Source organism: Rousettus aegyptiacus, unplaced genomic scaffold (genome assembly GCF_014176215.1).
Source record: "Rousettus aegyptiacus isolate mRouAeg1 unplaced genomic scaffold, mRouAeg1.p scaffold_m13_p_14, whole genome shotgun sequence".
Classification (NCBI taxonomy): Eukaryota; Metazoa; Chordata; class Mammalia; order Chiroptera; family Pteropodidae; genus Rousettus; species Rousettus aegyptiacus.
The window spans coordinates 11,483,207-11,495,327 of record NW_023416289.1 but is presented as its reverse complement, the minus strand read 5'-3'; the positions used below and the strand labels follow the sequence as shown (position 1 = coordinate 11,495,327).

General features: G+C 37.5%; 1 pseudogene; it reads left to right on the top strand.

The window, feature by feature from the left end:
* Positions 1-11,060: 11,060 nt before the first annotated feature.
* Positions 11,061-11,177, top strand: LOC118611502 (annotated as a pseudogene).
* The last annotated feature ends 944 nt before the right edge of the window (positions 11,178-12,121 follow it).

Genomic DNA, 12,121 nt, shown 5'->3' with positions numbered 1-12,121 from the left:
AGGATTACGAGTGTTTTGTGTTGTTTTTCCTTGTCCGTTTTCTCTATTCTTTTTCTATAATGAATGTGAGTAACTGGAAATTTTTTTTAAGAGAAGTCACCTTAATTTCGACAGAAGAATTATTAATATTCAGGCTCCATGTCATTCTAAACATAGTTTCCCCAGACTAGTGGCTTTCAACCTTCTGTTTTTGTTTTTAGCAGCAGAATTTTTTTTTTCTAATAAAATCTTACTCGTAGCTTCAATATATAAAAACAGATCAAATAGAACCTCTCTGATTAACGCCAGGTGTGAGGCCCAGAGCCCACCACCCACTTACTGCACCCTTCCTCACCACCTCCGTCCCAGTCCTGGCTCAGAAAATGCTACCGCTGCAGGGGAATCATCGTAGCCTGAAAAACATGCTTTGAAGAAGCAAAGCTATTTAATCAAAATACAATAACTAAGAGAAATAATAGAAAACACGATTGTTAAAAAATATGTCTATTCTTTGGGATTTAACTTTAAATGTGTAAGCTTTTGCCAGATCCTACTCTGTGGCCACTAATTAGGAGCCACCAGATGGTTTATCCATTCACCAGCCTCTCTGTATCTAGCATGATTCCTTCATCACAGACACAGGTACACTTCCCCTGCTTGGTAGTTTTACTTCTACTGCTTGGTTTCTGCTCACTTCCATATTGTCCTTCAGGGTCATTACACCTCAAGAAAAGTCCAGAAAGAAACCCGATGCCCAGAAACTCTTCCAACACCTTGTTTAAGCTTGCTTTCATGGTGTTTACCTGCCTCTTCAAGGGGCAAGTCAATTGAAGTTGGTAGAAAATTATTTTAAGGAACTCTGAGTTATTTTTTTTTAATGCAATATGGTTTTCAACAACCAACATTTGTGGCAGATCAATAATGGCAGAGAGAGACAGACCAGAACTGAGCCACAGCATTGCCCTGATGTGAACTTTGAATCTAAAGCCAGGGGCTATTGACCTCATCCTCTGTTTCTCTAGAATGGACCCAGCAGTCAACCGAAGAGATACCTTTCTGCTTATAATACCATTCAATTTCAGGAGGAAAGCTGAGTGGATCTATAATGTAGAAATATTGGGTGAGTCATCATTTAATCATTGGACAGCTGTAGTTTTGTTTATCTTTGCCTCTCAACTGTTCAGGAAACCGAAATAATACTGGAAGAAAACCTTTCTGTAAAAGAAGCCAAGATGTCCCTACCTCTTTCTTCTTTCCATGATTGTCTTGTCTGCCATCTCTTTTGTTCCCCTATATAAGAACAGCCGTATGAGTCTTAGAAGGGATTAATTGTGACAGTATAAGCTCAACTCTACTGAGCTGAGCTGAAATCTTATTCTGTATGCTACAGGTTATTAGGGTTAGCTGAAAGAATGTGCATTTATTTACTGAAGGTACTTTATAAATCAATACCTCGTTTTTGAATTCAGGTCAATAGGAATAACTATGAAACACAACCAACAACTACAGCAACCCTAAAACAGCACTTTCAACTTATTGATTTTTAGAAAAGTATCTTTTCCTGGCATTATTCACACACACCCTTGATAAGCAACTCAAGACAATCAAAAAATTTAATAGATTTTTTTAAACCCCCAAATATACATTTATATATCTTTCAGCATGTCCTTGCATTGCAGCCAGTTAGGTTCTTTGGGGGGAAAACGTGAGTGTGGGGAAGAAATGAAGGATGAGTTTGTGTTTATTCCTCCCCATTCCTACAAGGAGGCATTTTGCTGATTCAGCGTCAGAGCGCAGCGAACCAGATTCAGCCACCGTTTACCATTTGATTTCATTAAGTCTTTCAGTGATTTTAGATATTTCTCTAATTTTGCTAAGAAATTTTTATTGGTTCTCATGCAGCAGTATTTACCAAGCACTTTAACTGGGCATGTTGACCCGGGGAACATTTAATCTGGGGAGTCCATAGACTTCAGTGTTTGTGAACCCCCAAAGTTATTTGCAAACTATTGGATGTGTGTGTACATGCGTGTGCATGCTCCTTTCTTGGAGAAGGGAGAACATGCATGATTCTTGGGGGAACCGTGACCCCAAAATGGCTTTGAATCATAACTCTAGACCAGTAGTTCTCAAAGCATGGTCTGGGGACCCTCGGGTTTCCTGTGGGCTCTGACATCAGCTGACTTACATACTACTACACAGATATTGTTTGCCTTTTTCACATTCATCTTCTCACAAGTATACAGTGGCATTTTCCAGAGGCTACAGGACTTATATTACAGTAGACTGAATGTAGCAGCAGATCTGAGAATCTAGCTGTCTTCTCATTAGAGATTTATAAAAATGTGATACAATGCTACCCTTCTTCCTAAATTATTTCAGTTTGGGAAAAGTAATTATTTTCAAAAAGTTAACCTATAATGGTTTTGTTATTTTACTTTTAAATTAATACATATATTTTTTAATTTCTCTATTTCAGTCTCTAATATTTCAATGCTCTTTGGCACCTGAAACAGTTTTTAAGATTGTAAACAGGCCCTGAGATCAAAAAGTTTGAGAATCACTGCTTTAGAAGATTGAGGGCTTTCTCTGAGCAACACTGACAGGCCAAAGGAAAAATAACAGTCGACAGCCCGATAATTAATTTTACAGGTAGACAGTCTGTGCTGTTCCTCATATATTAGGTTGAACCATATGTTTGACCAGTATTTGCTTATAAAAATGGTCATGTCCTGTGGTAAATCTACTAAAAAGACATTATTGTTAACGTACCAGATGAGTTATAGTTACTTTGGCATTTGAGAGTTGGTTGGGCAGTGTTGTAAGTAAGAGTTTCACTGTTTCGTGTGCATACTCTTATCTAGATTTCTTTTGTAAAATAATATTTTTGAAGTATTTTATTCATTAATTTTGATTATAAAAGTATGCATGATGTAGGAGAACTGCAGAAAAGTGCCAGAATGGGCATCCATAATCCATCATTCAGAGAGCTTCTTGTACCAATATATTACTTTTGTACCAATATATTACTTTCACCCAATTTTCTAGGTATATTTTACCTAAATAAGAGCATACTGTATTTTTCCATCCTAAATTCTACTTTTGTCATTTAATACCATTATATAAAGTTCCCATATTATTTCAATCTTTTCATTAAAAATATGTAAATATTTTTCTGATTATAAAAATTAACACTTAACATGCTAATCTTTTTAATATTTGAAAACATAGAAAATTGTGAAGAATTAGTCTAAACGGTGCCAACCAGAATCATCATGCTTATGAGTCTGACGTATTTTTCTCTGTTTACACGTATTGTTTTACACTCTTGACATCATATTATTTATACAGATTTGTATTTTTCATATGAAGAACAATTTTTGTGTCAATAGAAGACTCATCACAAACTATGGGATAAATTTGATCATATGCATGGAATATTATTTATTAACTATTCCACTATTTTTATGTTGCTAGCATTTTTTCACAAACATGAATAAAGCCTATGTGAACATCTTTGGGCAGACATAAATCTCTTTCTCTCCTGGAGGGATTTTTACCTTGTTTCCCCAAAATGGAATCAGCCCATTTCAACTCAGTGGCTTCTGTCACACAAACATGCAGCCAGTGGTGTTCGAGCACAGGACATAGTGGGGAGAATGTTCCACAGGAAGAGGACAGCTTCTGCAATTCTGTGGGCTAGATTGCTGGAAGGAGAACTCCTGAGCCAAAGGGCATAAGCATTCGTTTGGCTCTTGTATTGCCAAATTATTTTCTAAAGCATTGTCCCAATTTACATTTCCATCTGCCATGATAGAGTGGCTGTATTGCTTATCCATGCCAGAACTGGATTTTCTTCGTGTCTCTTATTCATCTTCTTCTTCTTCTCTCTCCACCCCTTTTCTTCCCTCTCCTCCTCTCCTGTTTATTTTCCAAAGGAACCTAACAGGGAAAATGTTATCTTATTTCAATTCTCATAACTTTGATCTTCAGTGATGTAGCAATTGTTTTCCAAATATTTGCTGGCCACCGACTTGGCCTCTCTCTTTAGTGAGTCACTTTTATTTTCCAGTTAGCTGACTAGCACTGGAGTCAAACCTTAGAAACTCTTGTCTATAGTTATAAAATGACTGAAGCCAACTGGCCCACAGGGCAACGAACTCATTCTTTTGGTTTCATTATTACCTATTTGCTAACCGAATGAACTAACCAGCCACTGTTAGAAATATCCCTGGCTAGAAATACAAAATTTGAAACCACAAGTAACCTTCTCATTATACCTTACACTGGTCAACACCCCACTATAGTCTAATTTGGGGCCCTATAATTTAAGAGGAGAGTGAATAACTTATACTTCAAAAAAGAGCAGTAACCGAAGAGTAAACTTGAAACTGTTCTTATTTGACTGGGAAACGAGTGGTTAGGAGGCCTTGCATATCATCTAAATCCTGCTGGCTCTTTCCTCTGGACCTAAGTTTTTTTAATGATCCTGACAGCCTTTCTCTGTATATGTTTATCAGTGTATTTGAAATAGTAGATCTTAAAGCAACGGGCCATGTCTAGTTCTCTTTTTACAATTTTGCACAAGGAGATGCTTTCTAAGCATTATGTTCAGTTGTATATTGAAATAGCGGCCATGTGTGAGAGAAACAAGGAGGATGGGGAAGAGAGTTGTAGTAAATATACTTAATAGGAAAATACTGAATACACGATAATCAAGCAGAAGACTCCAGATGCCAGTAAGAATCGCTGATTGAAAAACCTTGAGAAATCCTACTTATAATGTAACCAAGCTATGGCCTAGATAGAAAGGCAACAGCGAGCTCTAAGCTTCTCTAGGGATATAAAGAGATCAAAATTGAAAGGGAAACACCCTGACATAAATGTCTAAAAACAGTAGACTCCCTGTTTTCCTGTGTTCTGTTGACCAGATCTCTATATTAATTATCTCCCAGGCCTCACCAGTATCAATAGTATTTCATAATGATGACCTGGAGGCACAGCAAGATCTCGAAGTGCCCTCTGACTCATCAAAGAAATATTAATTAAATGTATTTTGTTGTAGCCTAACTCTTTTAAAATTGGTGAGCCATGTGTGGTATACATGATAATTCTCTATTATTTTAATATTTGATTCTACCGGGGGAATATTTGAGTAATCCATTTCTCAAACACAGTGAAGAGTTGATGCTAGTTCTTCAAATGCAGTTGAGTATGCATCTCTTTTGTATGTTGCTCAAAGAATTTACATAAGCACAGCTGAATATCAGTTGTTTTCATGCTCTGTGATAAAAGTTCATTTTTAAAACCTCAAATTGTGATTTGTCAAAGTCCATTTGCCAGTTCTTTAACAATTTCAGCCAGATTGTAAATTGTATAACTGTCTGCACCATTTGCATATGTAATCATGTTAGAGTGATGGTATAATCTAGGCACATCATTTATGAGAAGAGGGAACAATAGCCAGCTTCCAATTCTTGGGATACTCAGAGTAATTTATTACATGGCTGATGTTTTCTTTCTAATTTTCACCAAATGATCTCTTTTAGAATGATGAACACTAAGGATGGCTGTCCCCCGTGTATTATCTTTACTGCTTTCCTAATCTTGAATTGAGAGCCATGATGAGCACCATGTTACATGTCTGCTTCATTCACACACACACACACACTCACTCACTCACTCACTCACAGTAATTTCAGTCCAAATAATATCACAAGAGTTCAATGAAACATCCTCCACAAATGATGCCCCTGTGTTAAATTAATTTAATCTCTGGATCTAGTTATTGAGTATTCTTTTCTGTGCATTGACAATTTGCCAATTGCTTCCTTCCTATTTTTAATCAATCTTGCAGATAATTTACCAGCCAACTAAATTGTTTTACTGGCCTATCGCACTCCTCTGCCCGACAAAGAGCAAAAGTAAATACAATCAGTCTTGTGTTGCACCATCAGAAATTTATGATGACCTCAGGCAAGTTGCTTTCTGCAAGACTAATTTATGTACAGTCACATCTGTCACTGTGGCACTTGAATATGTCTTAGGCTTTTTTATTATTCCTGGTAACAGCCCTGTGAGCCCACAAGGTGGGTCAGGTGCACCCTTTTTTGAGAGGCCTCTAAAATTACATCAGATGCTTACATTTCGGGACTCGGCCCTTAAGTCAGGAGCATGGTCCAGACCATAGATCAGGGTCACCTGGAGTCCTAGAATTCAGAATCTCTGCCAGGCCCAAATTCATTATTTCACTTATGAATTTCTACCCCCACAATAAACATCACAGGCCGGAGAGGAAATCACTTTCCTAGAGTCATAAAATAATTTAGAGGTAGTAAGATTAGACTCTATTGTAAGTTAATGGTTAACACTGACTTAGACAGACTTCGATTCGAATCCTGACTGAGCCAACTTACTAACGATGTGACTCTGGGCAAGTTGTCTACCTTCTCTTGCAACACTATCATCTTCTTTAAAATGAAGGAGACAGTGCTTTCCCTGTTGAGGTTACTGTGAGGGCTGAAGTAATAACGGGCCCCCAGGTTTTCTGGGCAAGGCAATTTATACTCCTTACTATGTTTAATCATAGCAAAGCCTTGCAAGGGATGGAGGGTGTCTCTGTATAGAGTTCCTATATAGGATTCACACTCATCCTTCAGGAAATGGTAGCCATTGTTATTATGATATCATAAGATAGAGAATACCATCTCAGCTGTCTGAAAACCTGTTCTTTTTTTTTTTTTTTAAGCACTTATAGCACTTGATCTTCCTAGGTGGTCTTCCATCCAAATATTAACCAGGCCTGACCCTACTTAGCTTCTGAGATCAGACTAGATCAGGCACATTCAGGGTGGCATGGCCGTAGACCCTGTTCTTTATTTACTGAAAACATCTTGGAATTCAGAGAGAAATATTTGTAATTCACAGGTTAACAGAATTTAAAATAATGTTGGCTTAAAATACTCATGTGGACAGAGAGCAATTGATAAAGCTCTCTGCTAACTCTCAGAACAAATCCATTTAATCTTAGCTTTCATATACAAGCCTGAAACTCACTAGATCCAACTCTCTCCTGAGTTATAGATGCACATTTGTCACTGCTTCGAGCAAGAGACTTGCTTACTGAGCATCATTGAATGGTGGCTGTATGCATGTAAAGCTCTTAGAATAGCATGCGTCATCCTATAGTAACTGCTCAGTAAATATAAATTAGTATTACTACTATGAGCATTGCCCTACCCACTTCCCACTCCACTAGTTATGTTTGATGGGTCAGCTTTTTTAATGTCCAAAGCTAAGAAGATTCCCCTGTCCAGTTTGGAATTTCTTTGAATCACGTTCACATTTTTATGGCCTAACAATAACACAACTTTTCATGAGTGTTTATGGAACAGAAAGATGCATGCACAATGAACACGGCATCTTTAGAGACACACAGATGAAGGGGCCTTGAATTCTGACCCTAAAGACCTTATACCCATTGAAGGAATGGTTCATAACTTGTCCATAATGCAAGTCAAATGATGGGTTTTTAAATTACATATGTACAAGTAAAGTGCAAAGGAATGGGAGAGATGATAGAACTTCACAAAGGAAGTAACACGAGAGCAGAGCTTTGAAGAGTTATGTCATCCTTTCTCCCTCCCTCTCTCCTTTTAGCCATCTATCTACCTTCCTACTGAATACTAGGCTAAGTAATAGGAATAAAAAATTAGTGGATGCATAATCTCGACTTTCAAGGTCATTCCAGCTGTATGGAAGAGAAACACATGTAGACCAATGGCTACCGGACAGTGCGATAGGTGCTCATAAAGAATGCACGGAGGGGCTATAGAAGCCCAGAAGAGGGTCTTCTAAATTCTTATCGATAGGTCAAAGAAGGCTTTCAGGAACAGGTGGTGCACGAGCCAAATTTAGAAGACTAGCTTGAGAAGATCAAAAAGAGAGTAGAAGATAGGAAAGAAAAAGGAAAAAAATGAGCTAGGTCAAAGCATGAAGACAATAAAAGGGATGGAGCTTTATGGTGTGCCAGGCAGTTCAGAACCTGAAGGAGGTTGAGAATGAAAGCAGAGTAAGATTGGTGGAATGGTTAGGACTTTGATGGGAGTGGAGGAGAGCAAAGAAGGTAGCTAGCTATTTCAGACAGAGGGACCAGCATAGTCAAAGGCACAGAAGTGTAAAAAGTGAATTATGTGAAAGAAGGCCAGCTGTGGTGTGGCGTGGCTGGAAGAGAGATGAGTCTGGAAGGGTAAAATGGGGCAAAGTCCATCTTCGCCCTGTGGAATTCTTGTCTGACTTCCTCAGCACCATCTGGTTGGTCCAGTACTCAGAGGTACAGTATAGTCATTCTGACTCCAGCAACCCTAACATCTTCCCCTGCCATAGCGATGGTTTTACAACTCTGATTTTGATTCTGGGCCAAATTGGCCATATGGCTGAGCTGCCTTCGTACAGAAACTCTTTGAGCCATTTGCCCTGGGTAATGTTCATATTTTCTTCTTGGGCTTCAGATTTCTCTTCCATGTGGCTTTTGATTGGCCTCATATTTTGGGCAACAGTTAGTGTCAGAAAAATATGGTTAGAAAATAAATACCTAAGAGATAGTTGGTTCAAAATGAAGGCACTCTTTTAGTGGTGTTCATTCTAGAGAATTTCAAGGGCTTGGAAATATTGGGTCTAGCCCAGATTTTGGCCACATCTATGAATTCTAACAAGGTTGGTATTCTTATACACCGTCCTGAGGTAAGGCGTGGATATTGAGCTGCAGCAGCCATGGGGGGAATTAATAAAGCTTAAATCTTTGCATTTAAATGTCTTTTTTTTAGAAGATGATTATGTGAACCACAGAAATAGAAGACTCTTGGTGTTTTCTGGGAATTTTGTCTATCTTCAGAGAATAGTCTGATCATTTTTGGATTGCATTAAATTCCTCAAACACTGGCATGCCATCAGGGTCTTTCATTATAAATATATAATTATTATATATAATTAATATACAATAATAATATCATTATATAATTATATATGTGTACTTCATAACTGACAGCATTTTTTTTCTAATTTAGTCAAATAAATACCTACTATACACCCAACTCTCAGTTTGGTATTATAGATGCCAATGCAACACAGTGCCTTTTTTTAAGATTTTATTTAATTCAGATTACCTAGAACAAAAATAGTAAATTCTCCTCCTCTTTATTATTTTTAAGAAATTTTTACCATCTCTTCTCTTGCTCTACAAGTGTCTTTCGTAGATCAAGGCAATTGCAGGGTCAAGTCTAAAATGTTTTAGCAGCATTTTCTTCGAAGATGGACAACAAAATTGTTAAATCCCTTAGAATTCAGTAAACCTGCTTAAACATTTCAAGTTTATTTCAGAATAAAATGAAATTCATTTAAAACATATCGATACTTCATAGACAAAATTGCCCTAATTGATTAGGCTCTTTTGGATGAAATTAACTGAAACCAAACTCACATTAGCTTAAGTAGAAATGGGAATGTATTACTTCATCTATTAAAATGGCAGGGTTATGTGGCTTCAGGCTCAGCTGGCTTCAGACAAAAACATCTGTCTCACTCTACCACTCTCCCCACACCCAGATTCTGTTTGCCTCAGTTCAAGGTGGTAATCCTTGGCAGCTCCAGGCTCACAGCCTACCGACATAACCACTCCAAAGGGAGGGAGCCTCTCATTGCCATGGCTCCAGCAGCAAAGTCCTAGTTTGGGCTCTCATTGTTCTCAGTGTGGATTCATCACTCTGGACAGTGTGGTTTGGGGTCCAGCTGTCCAGGCTTGGGTCAGTCTAAAGCCAGAGGGTAGGGTCAGCAATACCTGAACCAAATGGACTGAAAGCAGCGTGAGGAGCCTCCCATGTAAAGAAATTTAGAGTGCATGTTCCAAAAGAAAGAGAAGAGAGACGGAGCAAGCCACAACCACCGTCCATCACAACTGCCTCAACAATTCCTAATACATTGAAAAACTGGGTGGTACGAGTCAGGTAAAGGACGTGTAGGAAAAAATAACAATAACCACGTAATTGGTAACAGACCATTAAAAAGTTAAACGTGTCATCAAAAATGTGAGGTTTTTTAAATCTTCAAATGCCAATAGCTCCTTTGATTGGATTATTTTCAGTGATTGCAACAAATTAAACTATAATTGTCCCAGACAATTCCTAAACTCACTTAAAGTTTTGTTTTTGTTTTTTTTTTAATCTGTAATTCTATGAATTGGTTAGGTTGATTAGTTCATTGTTTTGGAACCATCTAGAAATGGCTTTCAGGTCATAGAGTTAGGTAAACTACATGATACTGTGTAAACAGTCTGACACTTACCAGATTTTTCCAACTATGGCTTCCCCATACGGCCAATCTAAGATACACTCTTTATTTAACATCATTTTGTAGAAGAAGCAAAGAGAGTTCAACTATATAAATACATAAATATATCACATAATTGTTCATATGATTATTAAATAATATTAAAGTTTTTCTTCAAACTTACAGTAGTTATATTCTCACCATAACTCTAAATATATAATGAAGGAATTTTATGGGTAAAATAAAAAGTATTACCTGGAAACATATCACAAAATACATGAATAATTTTTAATTATAAATTTTAAAAGCAAAATAACGAAGTGCAAATATAAGAGTAGAAATTCAACCAATTTTATTTGATTTATTGGTATGAACCTCAATTATACTTTTCTGGAAAAAAAAATCTTTTTAAGTTTATTTCCCTCTTTTTCACACTGGTGGTTTTACCCAATAAAAACTCTCTAGATATCATTTTATTCTATTTTTTCCATCATGTGCACATTTTCTTTTCCTTTCATTTTTTTTCATGTAAAACCTCGATTACAACAAAAGGCAAACACATATCACAAATTGACAAAAGTGGTGATTTTTTTTTTTAAGATCATAATAAATCCAGATTTTTTAGCTTTAGGACTATCTCACAGATCTTAAAAAAAAAAAAAAAAAAAAAAAACTACTGCCCATCCACACAATACACTACTTCATTTCTGAAGTAAAAGTCATGTAGAATTCAGCAGCTCATCAAGAATACCACAGTAGTCTATGGCCATGCCACCCTGAATGTGCCTGATCCCATCTGACCTCGGAAGCTAAGCAGGGTGGGCCTGGGTAGTACCAGGATGGGAGACCACCTAGGAAGACCAGGTGTGTAGGCCTTAAAAAAAAAAAAAAAAGAAAAGAAAAGAATGCCACAGCATTAGCTTTGAAGTCAGCGCTGCTCATCCTCTCCTCGTAGCATCCTCACTATCACGAGGCTACATTTTCATCACCATGGCCTCCCACAGGTACTTGTTTTAGTGATGAGATTCACCAATTTTTCATTATTCCAGAAAAGACAATAGTCAGCTATCTCTCTCTAGTGGACTCGGTGATCTTACCTTGAGGTGTTAAGAATCGCTGAGGGCTATGAGGACTTGTGTAAATTACAGCCATGCAGAGAGGCATTGAAAAATCAATAAGTAATGAAATAGTACTGGAGTGAAGTAGCCAAGAGAGCAATGGGTGGGAAACTCCCAAGGATGCAGTTTCATTTTGTCAAAAGGTAAAAGACGATGTTCTGATGTGTTTCTATAAAACGAGCTTCCTTGGAAATGAGAGGCTATTGGTGTAGATGGCAGGAGAGTCACTTCAGTGTACCACAAAACACGATGAACTATGGACTTTTCGGTATGACAGTTTCATTTAGACAACCATGCATTTTATTCCTGTCAAGCAGTAAATATGGCATTTTCTTCATCAGTTTGGGTGTCTCCCTGACGCAGGTTTTCTGTACCCTAGGTATCCAACCATTTCTCATTTCTTTCATTCCGTAAGGATCCTTTCTGATCCTGGGTTAGCATTGTTCCCCAAAAATGTGATAGTGTGGTTGAGCCTGGACATCACTTCCAAAGTGTTCCCGCTCACTCACAAATGACTGTAGATACATCGACCTGGGTGCTAAATCTCTAGTCTCAAGGAACATTTCTATGATTGAGAGTCCCTGAGCTGATATTTCAATCTACTGGTTTCTTTTTTTTAAATTTGAAATGACATCATTTGCGTTTTTGATGTTGATGATTTGTTTCGAGATGATAGAACAGATGTTTATAAAAGAAGATTG